The 15,674-nt window shown below is 43.5% G+C and overlaps 1 protein-coding gene across 3 annotated transcripts in view; it reads right to left on the bottom strand.

The window, feature by feature from the left end:
• The window catches only part of ctdp1 (CTD (carboxy-terminal domain, RNA polymerase II, polypeptide A) phosphatase, subunit 1), a 352,671-nt gene that overhangs the window by 195,837 nt on the left and 141,160 nt on the right, over window positions 1–15,674 (bottom strand). The gene's annotated exons all lie outside the window — the stretch shown is intronic.

A 15,674-nucleotide genomic window follows, 5' to 3' on the forward strand; every position in this document is an offset into this window, starting at 1 on the left:
CAGCAGCAGCAAAAAACAAACTCACACACATATAATATTTAATGGAATGTAATATATTTCTTTCGATCATTTACAACATCCCAAGCCCAATTAGAATTGGGAATAATATTGAGAGGAGCAATAGTCTACAAAATGAGTTTGGTTATTTGAGATAATTATTCCATTTGTCCAGGGCTATGTTGAGATTCAAAAAATACTGTAAAAGGATGCTGCAGTTGAACTGGACATGTTTAACTGGTGCTGCTACAGATCTAGAATGTTAAATCAAACCACTCTTTTACTTTTGTTTCAATCCCTTTGGAAAAAAACAAACCGGGACAAGGAGGGAAGCTGTAAACAACTGAATTGTCAAGTACACTATTAAAATTGGTGGTGGTGGGGGGGGGGGGGGGGGGACCGAATTATTTGGTGAATTAAATCAATGCCCTTTCACCCTTGGATAAAAATTCAACCAGACTATTGGTTTCCCTCTCTCCTCTTTCTGCTACCTGCAATGATACAATTGTAAAATACACCTTGGCAATCTCCATCCAGTGAGGAAGAGTCTAAAGAAAATTAAACTGTTCACTATAATGAACAACTGGCACTAAATTGACACTTTCACTCAAAAAACAATAAGTATTTTAGATCTGCGATATTGGGTAACAAAAGCAACATTTACAGCTTTAAACATTAATTTTCGACTAACGTATTTGACTGAATTGTCTAAAAAGAGTCCATAGTCTACATTGCTCCCTACTGTAAGAATCATGGCTAATCTAAACTTCTTAAACAAAAATATTTCCCTAAAGCTCCAAGAGCAATGAGTGTTGGCAGTTTAAGCAGCTACTGCATCCGGTTTAATGTTGGAAGGGCCTCAAGTTGTTGCATCATATTCAATCCACTTGAGAGGCTGGACCATGCTGAGCAGGTCCACCATTTTTTTTGAACACGAGTAGGCCATTCAGCCATTCAATTGGATCATGGCTAATCTGTATCGCAACTCCATCTACCCCCTTGGTTCCGTACCATTCAAAGTAGATACAATGTCTATGCTGAACCACTACACTGATTTCAATACATATATATGCAGAGACCACTGGCTTTCATTTCTCAAAGTACTGGACCACACTGATGCTGTTTGGTGTAGGAATGAGGTTTGGAAAGAATTAGACACCAGCCAGACTGAAGTTAATGCCAACTTGTTGATGTGCCATGTTGCCTGGCAAATTGCTCGTCGCCCAAGTGAAAAGCTCATCTTGAGAAAAAGGAATGAATTATTGCTATAACTACATCTACTGTTATACGATGCCTCACTGCAGTACTATTGATAGACTTTTGGCAGCAGCTTATATTGTAGCAAGTATTTTCAAAACAACTGTGCAGATAAATCAGGTACTGTACAAAGAATTGTAAAATGAATCTGGAAGAAAGATGGCCACAACCATAACTATTCTCCACTTATACAGTAGTGTTATCAGCAGCATTTCAGGAAAACAAAGTATGTTGTCTACTTCAACTGAGAAGAACGCTAGGCAGTATAATTAGATTTTCTTTTCCAAACTTGGGGTATGTCTGGAGAGAGCATTGTGAGTTCTGCACAACTAGGATGAAGTGCCGGGAATGATAGTGGTAGGATCAATTTAAGGTGATGAGTTAAGAGAATTGCATAATCAGCACATTGTCTCTATAAAAACAAATTGGATCAGGCCAAGCCTAATCTGCAATGTTACCTGTTGCAAGTGTTTTGTTAAGCACAATTCCTCTTTTAATCTCTTTTACTAGATCTCGGGGCACTTTTCAGTTGCCCAAAGGTGTGGAGCATTTAACGGTGTACTAATATTCTGTGTAACAAAGAAAATTAGAAATCAGCTGTTTCTAAAGTTTGTTTTTCCAAAAGGCGGCCTATGGGAACAAATCCAATAATCCCAAATTGTCTTTGAATGTTTCGTGGTTATACACAGTTATTGAAGAAATGGATCAACCGAGTGCAGCCAGCTTGACGGGAAAAATGCACAACATATTCCTGAATTGTACAGTGCACGACGACATTCTGAGCACCTGTGTGAAATGACGCTCTTTCCCCGCACGTATCGACTTATTAAGGCGCAGATGACTCATGTCATTTTTATTACGTCAAATTTTATTACGTGATTTAAAATGAGGAAAGAAACATTGAGTTGGATTATGGTTCCGGACATTTTTTGCATGCTTGGCAATCATTTTGGTATCAAACACTGGAGTGTAATATAATTTCCCGGCTGTTAAAAATAAAACACCACCATCAATCAAGTGTTGGTTAATTTTATTTTGTTGCAAAACTGTGTAGTCATGTAGAAGCTGAACCATTAAAAAACCAATGATGTTGTGATAAGATCTCAATGATATTCAGTTACAATGATTAATGGAAACATTAATTTTCTGATTAGATTATCTTTATAGTTTGTGCCGTGACAATTTTTCACACAGTATTCTTCCCCTTTAGAATCAGGCTGTCAGTGACATTGTACAACAGAGTGTTTTTTTCTTGTTGAAGAAACAGTGTTGTCACTAGGTTTATTTAGCACATTGGTAGTACAGGTACCAGTATAATTTAGGAAAATTGCACAAGCCAGTAACTTTTAATGTTGGATGGCATTCTTAATTATCACCTCAAATTGTTCCCCACCACCAGTGATAAACTATAACTAGCAAGACACAACATCTCAAAGTACCCCGAGACAGTCCCTGTGCTTGAAAGGTCAAAATCAATCATTGCACTGCTAGGTATTTTCACAGTTCAGTGGCTGCGGCAACATAGGACTTAATGGCCTCAAAATTCGGGTCTTTAACGCCACCTGCTACCGCCATATTCGGGCGAAGAGTAACGGCTGCCGCTCTTCCGCCAGCGGCTCCCGCGGCGGCAGACATTTTCCGATAGCTGGCAGCGCTGCCGATAGAAGCGATTGAAATTAAGCAGGTCCTGATGTCAGTTGAGTGTGCAACGTTCACTTGATGCCCGATCTGCGACACTGGATTTCACCGCTGCTCTTACCGGCACACCTCAACGACGATAGGCAGAGCGAGCATTCAACAGCAGGCAGGCGGCTCCAGCAGCAGTATTTAAAGAGATCAGCAATCACTTGCACCCGACATGTTTGTTCAGTTTGACTGGCTCTGTGCAACTTTCTGCAAACTCCACCAGCTTTATTAACTTCTTTCAAGGTTCTAAGGTAGAATAGAATGGTTACAGCACGGAAGGTCATTCGGCCCGTCGAGCCTATGCCGGCTGTCTGCAAGAGCACTTCAGCTAGTCCCACTCCCCCGCCCTTTCCCCGGAGCCCTGCAAATTTCTTTCCTTCAGGTACTTATCCAACTCCCTTTTGAAAGCCGTGATTGAATCTGCCTCCACCACCCTTTCAGGCAGTGCATGCCAGGTCTTAACCACTCGCTGCGTAAAAAAGTTTTTCTTATGTCGCCTTTGGTTCTTTTGCCAATCACCTTAAATTTTGTCCTCTGGTTCTCGACCCTTCCGCCAATGGGAACAGTTTCTCTCTATCTACTCTGTCCAGATCCCTCATGATTTTGAACACCTCGATCAAATCTCCTCTCAATCTTCTCTGCTCTAAGGAGAACAACCCCAGCTTCTCCAGTCTATCAACGTAACTGAAGTCCCTCATTCCTGGAATCATTCACGTAAATCTTTTCTGCACCCTCTCTAAGGCCTTCGCACATTCTTCCTAAAGTGTGGTGTCCAGAATTGGACACAATACTCCAGTTGGGGCCAAACCAATGTTTTATATAGGTTCTTCATAATTTCCACGCTTTTGTACTCTATACTTCTATTCACGAAGCTCAGGATCCCATAGGCTTTTTTTTAACCGCTTTCTCAACCTGCCCTGCCAGCTTCAACGATTTGCACACATATACCCCTAGGTCTCTCTGTTCATGCACCCCCTTTAGGATTGTACCCTTTAGTTTATATTTCATCTCTTCATTCTTCCTACCAAAATGTATCACTTCGCACTTTTCTGCGTTAAATTTCATCTGCCACATGTCCGCCCATTCCACCAGCCTGTCTATGTCCTCTTGAAGTCTATCACTATCCTCCTCACTGTTCACTATACTTCCAAGTTTTGTGTCATCTGCAGATTTTGAAATTGTGCCCTGTACACCCATATCCAAGTCATTAATATATATTTAAAAAAACAGTGGTCCTAGAACTGACCCCTGGGGAACACCACTGTATACCTTCCTCCAGTCCGAAAAACAACCGTTCACCACTGCTCTCTGTTTCCTGTTACTTAGCCAATATTGTATCCATGCTGCCACTGTCCCTTTTATTCCATGGGCTTCAACTTTGCTGGCAAGCCTATTATGTGGCACTTTGTCGAACGCCTTTTGGAAATCCATGTACACTACGTCAACTGCATTACCCTCATCAACCCTCTGTTACCTCAATCAAATTAGTTAAACACGATTTGCCTTTAACAAATCCATGCTGGCTTTCCTTAATTAATCCACACTTGTCCAAGTGACTGTTAATTTTGTCCCTGATTATTGTTTCTAAAAGCTTACCCACTACCGAGGTTAATCTGACTGGCTTGTAGTTGCTGGGTTTACCTTTTATGTTGGCTGCCATTCTATTCTCATACCCTCTCTTTGCCCCTCTTATTTTCTTTTTCACTTCTCCTCTGACCTTTCTATTGCATTCTGACATCTGTCATACGTGCTCTTTTTCTGCATCATCATATTCTCTATCTCTTTTGTCGTCCAGGGACTGACTTTAGTTGCCCTGCCTTTCCCCCTAGTGGGAATGTCCCTCGACTGTACCTGAGCTACTTCCTCTTTAAAGGCAGCCCATTGTTCCATTACAGTTTTGCCTGACAATCTTTGATTCCCGTTTACCTGGGCCAGATCCGTTCTCATCCCACTGAAATTGGCCTTCCCCCAATTAAACACTTTTACTCCAGATTGCTCCCTGTCCTTTTCCATAGCAAATCTAAACCTTATGATACTATGACAGGGAGTGTTGTTGCAAGTGCAGAACGCCTTCATTATTTTTTTAAAGGCTTCTGCTCACAACACTTGCTCACAATGATGGGGGCTGTATTGGCATCGACCTCGTGCTCCAGGATCTTCGGCAGAGGGAGCGAAGAAGGGAAGATGCACATAGAGGGAGGAGGAGGAGGGCCATGTGGGCTCTCAACAGGAGGCCTTACCCACCTAGGGTCTGCCGAGAGCACTTCTCCTTAAGCCAGGACCAATGTATTAGGAGGGTATGCTTCACCAAGGAGGTGGTCACAGAACTCTGCCACCTCCTGCAGCCAGACCGCCAGCCTGAGAGCAGGGCGAACACGACTCTCCCAGTGGCAGTCAAGGTCACCGTGGCCCTCAATTTCTTCTCCAGCGGATCCTTCCAGTCTGCAGGAGGAGACATAGCTAACATCTCCCAGTTCGCCGTCCATCGCTGCATCCGGGAGGTCACTGAGGCGCTGTACACCAGGAGAAGGGACTACGTTGTCTTCTCGCTGAGCAGAGAGAAGCAGGGCGAGCTCACCTGTGGCTTTGCCAGGATAGCGGGCTTACTCATGGTGTAGGGTGGTACTGACTGCACACACGTGGGTTTGCGGGCGCCGCACAATAATCCTGAGATCGTCCGTAACCGCAAAGGCTACCACTCAATGTGCAGGTGGTGTGTGACCACGCTCAGCGATTCCTCAATGTCAATGGCCGCTATCCTGGCAGCAGCCAGGATGCCTTCATCCTGCATCAGTCCGGCGTGGCAGCAATCTTCCGGCCACCACAGCAAACTCGAGGGTGACTGCTCAGAGACAAGGGCTATCCGCTCTCCACCTGGCTTATGACTCACCTCCTCAACCCCAACACTCATATGAGAGCCGTGCTTCCACCAGGAACACCGTCAAGCAGATCATCGAGCTACTGAAGCAATGGGTCTGCTGCCTTGACCGCTCGGGAGGAGCCCTCCAGTACACGCCGGAGCGGCTGTCCCATTTCGTGGTGGTCAGCTGCATGCTTCACAACTTGGCCATCATGAGGGTGCAGCCCTTGCCACCAGGGATTGCGGCACCACCTCAGGAGGACGACGAGGGAGAGTAGCAAGAGGAAGAGGAGGGAGGGAGGAGGCAGGCAGCCATTCGTCCTTCTGGACCGGCTGTCCATGAACAGCTCATCAGATTCTGATTCCAATGAATGAACCCCCAGATCCCCGTTGCTCACCACATCCCCATCATAACATCCCTCTGTCACGGAATATCACAGCGTCATCCTGGGCACAAAGCTGAAATAAGAGCCACCACAAAAGATTCCAAACAAAATTAATAAATTTATCAAAAATCAGTGAACACATATTTACAGGAAAAATATTAACTAATCACCCTTGTGCAATCCTTTAGTGCCTGTCGTTTGTATGTCTTTTCCTAATCTGGTGCTCCTAACAGTGACTCCACTTCAAAAATACTTCATTGGCTGCAAAGCGCTTTGAGACGTCCGGTGGTTGTGAAAGGCGCTATATAAATGCAATCTTTCTTTCTTTCTACAAAGTGGTCCCCCAGTAGCTGCAGCATGGCTGCTGAGTTTCCATGGGAAAGACTTCAGATGGCCTTGCAGGATGACCTCGAGCAGCTCTGGCCCTTGAAGGCCCGGCTATAGACGGCACCACCTTGGCATGGGTGGCAGCAGTCTGGGCTGGCTGGCCGACAGACAGCAGCAAGGGCAATGGCGGAGTGGCAGAGGCGGGAACAGGAATACTGTCATCTTGAGAGAGGACAGCGGGGTCCTGCTCCACTGACCCACGGCCACTCCCCTGGGGCGGTGCCTCAGCATTCCTAGCAATCTGTTGGAGCACAGATTGTTGGGCTGCTGCAACACCCTGCAAGCCCTGGTCAACAGTGGTAAACCCAGCCACGATGGCAGCAGTCGGAGCTTAGGTGACACCAAGCAGAGACTGCATGAGAGCAGTCTGAGCTTCCGCTGCAGCACTAAGACGTTGGGTCGCTTCCACCTGTGCGATAATACAGGAAACTTTGTGCTATCTGGCACCGACGGGACCGAGCTGTTGCCGTCCCATCAAAACTGCCGGACAAACCAGCGCGAATGTTGAAACATACGGAGATTTTGAGCTCCGTATCTGGCAACAAACCCTGTTGCTTGCTTCTAAACAGTCGGCCGTACCTTGCAAGCGTCTCTATAGCTTAGCAACAGCTTCAGCGAGACCTTGCAGAGCCTGACTGGTGAAAAAAAAGCAACGAAAAGAAAAAAAACCTAACGAAACGGCTCCTGATTTTTGCCGGTGGCTCGAGCATTCCAGGCAGTTAACAAGTTTCCTGTAGAAGCTGCGACATCGCCCTTGATGCGCACCATCATGTGTGGGTCGCCATGGACTCTTTGTGAGTGTATCATCATTTCCAGGCTGGAAATCCTGGGCTCCATGCTCGCCGCAGAACCCCATGTAATGTTGCAGGCGGACTCCTCCAAACTTCTCTGGCAGGCTTACCATTGCACCCATCAATCCGGTGTGCATGCCAATCGCCCTTCTTCTGAAGGCCGCCCCATTGAAATCCTCATCAGAGTCCTGTGCAGCAAAACTCACAGGTGAACTCGCCCTCCGGGGAGCTGGCCCCCAAGCTACCTTTTCCCCCTGGCCTTGTTGCAGCCCACTCGTGCCTGGTGCCTCACCCTGTGCAGATCCTGCTGCTACACTAGCCTCTAAAGTACGCATAGTGCCAGTTTCTGAGCTGGTGTCTGTGAGCGACAGATGCAGTGACGTGGTGTCTTCTTCCTCCTCCTCTTCTCCTCCCTCACCCTCCGCGGTGATCTCTGGGACGGGCTGCTCGGGTGCTTGTTGATTATCTGAAAGCAGAAAGGCAAACGAGTCGAGTTACGGTGAGGGGAGGGCGGGGGATGGAAGCCAGGTATGCATGCATACAGCATGAGTAGCTTGAAAGTGAGAAAAGATTGTGGGATGAGGGAGAAGTGGCGACGTGAGAAGAGGGATTAGGAATGAACATACCGTTGTTGTCCCCAAGGGGTTCAACCTCGCTGGTTGCCACAGCCTCTACCACATGCCGCCCAATTAGCTGGAGAACTCGTTCCTCGAGCTGGCTGAAGTCCTGGGTTTCAGCCTGGCCTCCGCCTGTCTGCTGCTGCTCCCTTCGATTATGTGCCAGCTTGGCCTGCAAGAGAAATACAAGTGTGTGAGTGAGTCTAGTGCAATGCGATTGGGTAATGTGCCTGCCATAGTTGAATAGCTGTCAGGATGTGCAAGGTGCGAGATGTGCAGCAGTGGTAAGGTTGTGAGGGTGAAATGAAGCCATGATTGTGAGGTGCGAGTGGTGATAGGTAGGGGAGTGCTGTGGGTGTGGTGCTTTGAGCAGTGTGTGAGGCTTGTGATGCAGATGGTGGGATATGACATTTGCTGAAGCTTTCACTCACCTTGACCCCCGTGTGAGGTCATTAAACTTCTTCCTGCACTGGATGGCGGACTGTGGCACCACAGTACTCGCCGTTACATGGTCCACTATCCCCTGCCACATGGTACGGGACGTGTATGACGAGGGCTTCCTGCCACTTTGGAGGTAGAGTACAGCCCGCCTCCTCTCCACGCCCACTAGGAGCGCCTCCAGAGCTTTATCCTTGGTACGTTGTTCTGCCATTGCTATCTATCTGGAACTCTTGCTTGAGCTTCTCCTTCTACTTGTTGGGGCAGCTGCAGATCCAACTGCCCGGACAATGAGGTGCTGTAGCATCAATGTACCTCCCCTTTAGTAGTGGAAAAAGTTTGCGACACACACGACTGTGAATTAGACTGGACCCAATTATTTGTCCACTTGTTGAGCGTTAAGCCAGTGAGCAGCAGCCTTAGCGCGGAGATCAAGACTATAATCATGTTAATGAGGACCGAGCACGAATTTTGCGTGCTACCCAGACCATTTTCAGGTGGCACGGCTTAGCATCGTTTGGCCTTAACACTGCCCGTTTCATGGATGTATCCAATTTCTAGGCATCTCCATATTTTACGATTTTACATAGCTAGGATAAATCAATTAAAAAAACGTCATGAGTCGCCCGTGTCTGCATGAGATTTCCTTGGTTTTAAGTCAATACAAAGTTGACCAATACACTTGCTGCCTATATTGCAATTACACTCATCAATATTCAATGCAAATATCGATCATAAATGGATTACTGTCATCATTGCATTGGCCAAAACAAGTCCAGTGCCCACTGACAAGGGATGCTCCACATTACTACTTTTTGTGAATTCACCTTGGCGATAGCAGTTTAAGAATGACGAATGTTAAAGCCAGGCTATCTGAAAAGATATGAGAACCAAGGTAGACACGCTTCATTCCTGGACCACTAACTCATCGTTGTCTGCTCAGATCCTACCTATTAAGAACTATCTCCAAAGAGGCTGCTTCTACATCAAAGGAAAAACATGCTTATATTCCAGGGACGTTTTCATGATCTTCAGTCTGCTATTTGCAGCGTCTCTATAACAGTAAAGAGGCACTAGAAGCTCCCTATGTGATCTTATGCATGTGCCATCGGAGGCTACATTAAGAACATATTCAGAGGAACCTTAATGACGGATGTTGTCTTTTTTTAAATCAACCCAATTTATATATAGGGTGCTAGAGTGGTGCATCTCGTGGCATGTGCTGTTAGTTAAGACTTTTTCCTGTACCCTTCAGCTCAAAACATTCTTGCGCCATAACTTGCTGGAAGTGCGAGCTGATAACGACACGGCGAGGACAACGCAGCATGTGGGACCTTAGTGAACGGCGGGACCAACTGTCTATCTGTTTAACCATTGAGATTTGAGGATTAAGAAACAGAGTGAGGGCGGAGAAGGAAATAGGGTGAATGTCAAATTAGATACAGAAAGAGAAATAAAGAGAGGGAAAGAAAGAGTGGATTGAGGGAGATGAATAAAGAGACAGAAAGGAAAAGTAAGAAAATTTTTTTTTTTTAAATTTGACATTTAAAAAAAATCTCCAACAACAATTGACTGCATGCACAAATGACACTTTAAACTGTTCCCTTTCTGGGCCAGGGAGGTTGATTGGCATTGCATTAACATTTATCACATCATTAAAAGGCTATTTACGCTATTAATTACCAGACTTGACTTTGTGGTAAGTTTAATGGGCAAATCCAGCGAGTTCTTAAAAATAATGAGGAGGCTAAGGCCAAGATGCCGTTTTTGTGAAGTAAATGGTGGAGCGGCGTAAATCGACCAGCAAGTTCTGGAGATTCGCAACTCATGACGTATCTCTTCATCCCCTGAATTTGCTGCCCAATTAATAATGGCATGCGTTGTTAACCAGCAAGATCTGGCCCATAATATTTGTGTGGTTATTGTACTATATTTGTGTCTTACCACATCTTTCTGTTGAGTATTATTTTATCTGTAAAAACAAACCTGGACATGTGGCTTCTGGTTGCATGCAGTGGCCGAGTGGTGTAGTATTTTGCTGCCGAGCTAATGGGAGAATGTGGTGGGCATCCCAAATACACTTTAATGAAATGTAGGGACCATGATAGAATCAGCAACTATTACAGCTCAACAATACTACAAATTGAGAGAGAAGTTGGAGCCCCGTCAGTTATCAGCCAACTTTTGTCACTGCTCTCCTAGATCGGGCTGACCGACTGAAGTTGCTTGAGTTACGTGACCATTAGATGAGGAGTTCAGCAGAATTTAGAGTGTATCTCATAAAGCCTTTTGAAAGCCCAAGGACTATGTTGCATCTCGCACTATATTCAGGTCATGCTTTAATTGATTTTGTACGTCGCCTCCTCTTGCAAAAAAAAACCACACCGACTTTAGTCATTTAATACGGCTGAATACTGGATTTCAGTAATCAATAGAATAGAATATGGGTGAAAAAATAGGTTAGTATTGTCATATTTTTAACGCAATTAATGCTGTAAATTAGTGCAAGGGCTACAATGTAGTAGCTCTACAGACTACGGAGAACACTGTTCGATGACTGCAGGCTTTACAACTTGCAGTAAGCTCATTAATTAGGTGCAGGCACAGGCACGATGGGCCAAATGGCCTCCTTCTATGCTGTATCATTCTATGATAAACGAACTGCATCCATACAAATACCTGGACTGAAACTATTCTGACAGTGAGTTATAAGGAAAAGATATGTGCATCCAAATATTTGTTCAGTCATCCACGCACTAATCTCACTGCTTTATTTTGGTTAAGTTTACTTAATCATCATCTTACACTTAAACGAATGCAAGCCTGGAAGATTACAACAACAATTTGCATTTATATAGCGCCTTTAATGTAGTAAAAACATCCCAAGGTGCTTCACAGGAGCATTATCACAAAATTTGACACCAAGCCTCAAAGAGAGATATTAGACCAAAGGTTTGTTCAAAGAGGTAGGTTTTAAAGAACAGCTTAGCAGATGGGGAAGAGAGGTGGAGAGGTTTAGGGAGGGAATTCCAGAGCTTAGGGCCGAGGCATCTGAAGGCACGTCACCAATGGTGGAGCGATGGAAATCAAGGATGAGCAAGAGGCCAGAATTGGAGGAGCGCAGAGATCTCGGAGGGTTGTGGGGCTGGAGGAGGTTACAGAGATAGGGAGGGGCGAGGCCACGGAGGGATTTGAAGACAAGGATGAGAATTTTAAAATCGAGGCATTGCCGGACGGGGAGCCGATGTAGGTCAGCGAGCACCGTTCCAGAAGAGGAGGAACTAAGAACACAAAGATTTGGGTCAAAAATCATTACCAGCTCCAGAAAATTAGCTAATTTAAAAAAAAACTAAATTGACATTTTTAGGTCAATGCAGCACAGCAAGGTGGCTGGGGCATGCAACAGAAACATCGTATACTGCGTGACAAGTTAGAGCGAAGCAGTGTTGGATGATATATGAATCAATGGTCAAACAAAGGGACAGAGAAATTTACTATAATGTGGCCTGACTAAGATCAGGTATTCTTTTCTAGTTCATTTGGTAACACAACTCTTAAAACTGTGGTAAGAACTCATGTTGGAATTCATCCCATTCAAGATACTGATTCAAAGAATTTATGTTGTCTACAATATTAGTGATCCACTCGCACGTTTTCTTCTTCATTGAGCATTTTCCATTTATAAAAAAAGGTATTTTCCCCATTCTGTTACTTCAAGAATCACAGGACAGGTCATACCTACAGCCGAAAGAGATTAAGCAGTTGTAACTGATCGTTCATCTATTAAGAGCCAAGCCCAGGCATAGTTTTAGCTCGGGTCACAGTGATAGCAACCCACAACTTATTTGTGATCTAATGCACAAAAATGTATTCTAAAATTAATGCAAGTATAACAGGATTTCACTAGGAAAGGGAGGGAAGCATTTGCCAAAAGCAGCAGAAAATCTCATTTATTCCAATGGACATTTTAACTACACTTAGGCTTTAGTTATGATCACTCATCACTGTATGCATGATCAAACTCATTAAGTTTGATAATGCAGTCTCAACGATTTTGGAACACACAGCCTAGAAACCACAATTCATACGGAGTTCCAGTCCTCTGTGGTACTTCCTAACTTTTTCCAGTTAATAAGTTAATGTTAATGTTTGGTCAATTTGGAATATATTATTCACTGATTTAAAGATTATAAGTTAAAGCATCCTGTTAATTAATCTACAGCTAGCTTTTGACCGGAATACAGATCCTCCAATTAAAATAATCAAATATGTGGTATAGCATATAATATACTAACTAAAAGAATAATGTGTGGTATAGTATATAAATCTGCCAATTAAAATATAACATGTGGTATGCCAATAATACAGCAACTAAAAACTGTGTGATAATATATAATACCTCAATTCAAATAAGAAACCGTGTGATAGCATATATATTAACTAATTGCTACTACTGCCTCAGACCGATAGCTAAAGCATTAATGCACCGAAATGGGCCATTTTTAATCTCAATGTTAAAGCAACACTTCTTTTAAATTGCGCAACTACAGTGAACATCATGACTGTTAAAAAAGATAAAAATCATGAAGAATAGAGGTACATTGCTATCACATTCATTTCCAGAAACCATAGGTTACATAAATCATAGAAATTACAGCACAGAGGCGGTCATTCTAATCAATACACCTGCACTGGAGAGGGGAAATCATCTGCAATGTCTGGCAGGTGTCCAATTCGTTTTAAAGCCAAATCTTAGGAATTGTCGAATAATAACTTGCCTCAGCTTCCATATCCCGGGGGAATCAAAATATATTCTTGTACAATGTCACAATCCTTAAAGAGCTCTTTTTAAAAAAATACCCTCAAAAATCAAAGAGATATGATAAGCGTAGAGAGAAACAGATTAGGGGTTTAAATGTGTGGCTCAAAGAGTGATGTGGGAGGAAGGGGTTCAGTTCATGGGACACTGGCACCAGTACTGGGGAAAGAGGAAGTTGTTCCGTTGGAACGGGCTCCACTTAAACTAAGCTAGGACCAGTGTCCTGGCGAACCGAATAACTAGGGTATTAGACAGGGCTTTAAACTAATGATTGGGGGGGGGGGGGGGGGGGAGGATTCAGGGAAGAGTAAATTTAAAACCAGCGAGAGAAATGTCAAGACTCTACAGCAGAGGTAGAAATTAATAGGTTTGATCTAATAGCCATTACGGAATTGTGGTTGCAATGTTGCCAAGGTTGGGAACTAAGTATTCCAGGATACTTAACTATTAGAAGAGATAGGCAAAATGGAAAAGGAGGCGGGGGAGCCCTGATAATAAAGGATGAGATAAAGACAGTAGAGAGAAAAGATCTTGGCTCCAAAAATCAAAAAGTAGAATCAGTTTGGGTGGAGCTAAGAAACAGCAAGTGCAGTAAACATTGGCGGGAGTTGTTTTCGGCCCCCAAACAGTAGTTGTAATGTAGGGCAGAGTATAAATCAGGAAATTAGAGGCGCATGTAACAAGGGTAATACAGTAATCATGGGGGACATTAATCTACCTATAGACTGGGCAAACCAAATTTGCAGTAATAGTGTGGAGGACGAATTCATGGATTGTATGCAAGATAGTTTTCTAGATTAGTATGTTGAGGAACCAACTAGGGAACAGGCTATTTTAGATTTAGTATTGTGCAACAAGAAAGGGTTAATTAATAACCTTGTAGTAAAGGGGCATTTAAGGAAGAGTGACCATAATATGATAGAATTTTATATTGAGTTTGAAAGTGAGTTAGTTAAATCTGAAACTAGGGTCTTAAATCTAAACAAAGCAAACTACATAGGTATGAGGGGGCGAGTTGGCCAAGGTAGATTGGGAAACTACATTAAAAGGTATGACAGTAGACAAGCAATGGCTAGCATTTAAAGAATACATAATTTACAACAAATATACATTCCTTTAAGGTACAAAAACCCCAGAGGAAAAGTGATCCAACCACGGCTAACAAGAGAAGTTAAAGATAGTATTAGATCAAAGGAAGAGGTTTATAATGTTGCCAAAAAGAGTAGTAAGCCTGAGGATTGGGTGGATTTTAGAATTCAGCAAAGGAGGACCAAGAAATTGATAAAGAAAGGGAAAATAGAATATAAGAGTAAACTAGCGAGACATAAAAACAGACTGTAAAAGCTTCTATAGCTTTATAAAAAGGGAAAGATTAGCAAAAGTAAATGTGGGTCCCTTACAGGCTGAGACAGGAGAAATTATAATAGGGAATAAGAAAATAGCAGAGAAATTAAACAAATACTTTGTGTCTGTCTTCACAGAAGAAGACCCAAAAAGCTGCCCGGAAATAGCGAACAACCAAGGGTCTAGTGAGAATGAGGAACTGAAAGAAATTAGTATTACTAAAAAAATAGTACTGGAGAAATTAATGGGACTGAAAGCCGATAAATCCCCTGGACCTGATGGCCTACATCCTAGGGTTTTGAAAGACGTGGCTATAGAGATAGCGGGTGCATTGGTTGTCATTTTCCAAAATTCCATAGATTCTAGAATGGTTCCCATGGATTGGAAGGTAGGAAATGTAACCCCACTATTTAAGAAAGGAGGGAAGAGAGAAAATAGGGAATTACAGACCAGTTAGCCTGACATCAGTAGTAGGGAAAATGCTGGAATCTATTATTAAGGACGTGGTAACAGGGCACTTAGAAAATAATAATGGGATTGGGCAGAGTCAACACGGATATATGAAAGGGAAATCATATGTGACAAATCTGTAGAGCTTTTTCAGGTTGTAACGAGCAGAATAGATACGAGGGAACCAGTGGATGTGGTGTATTTGGATTTTCAGAAGGCATTCGATAAGGTGCCACACAAGAGGTTATTAAACAAAATTAGGGCTCATGGGATTGGGGGCAATATACTAGCATGACTGAGGATTGGTTAATGGACAGAAAACAGAGAGCAAGAATAAACAGGTCATTTTCAGGTTGGCAGGCTGCAACTAATGGGGTACTGCAAGGATCAGTGCTGGGGCCTCAGCTATTCACAATCTAGATCAATGATTTGGATGAGAGGACCAAATGTAATATATCCAAGTTTGCTGATGATACAAAGCTGGGTGGGAATGTAAGTTGTGAGGAGGATGTAAAGAGGCTTCAAGGGGATATAGACAGGCTAAGTGAGTGGGCAACAACGTGGCAAATGGAATATAATGTGGAGAAATGTGAAGTTATCCACTTTGGTAGGAAAAATAGAAAAGCAGAGTATTTTTTAAAT

This window comes from Somniosus microcephalus, chromosome 7 (assembly GCF_052327205.1).
Source record: "Somniosus microcephalus isolate GS21.2 chromosome 7, FLI_Smic_1.0, whole genome shotgun sequence".
Classification (NCBI taxonomy): domain Eukaryota; kingdom Metazoa; phylum Chordata; class Chondrichthyes; order Squaliformes; family Somniosidae; genus Somniosus; species Somniosus microcephalus.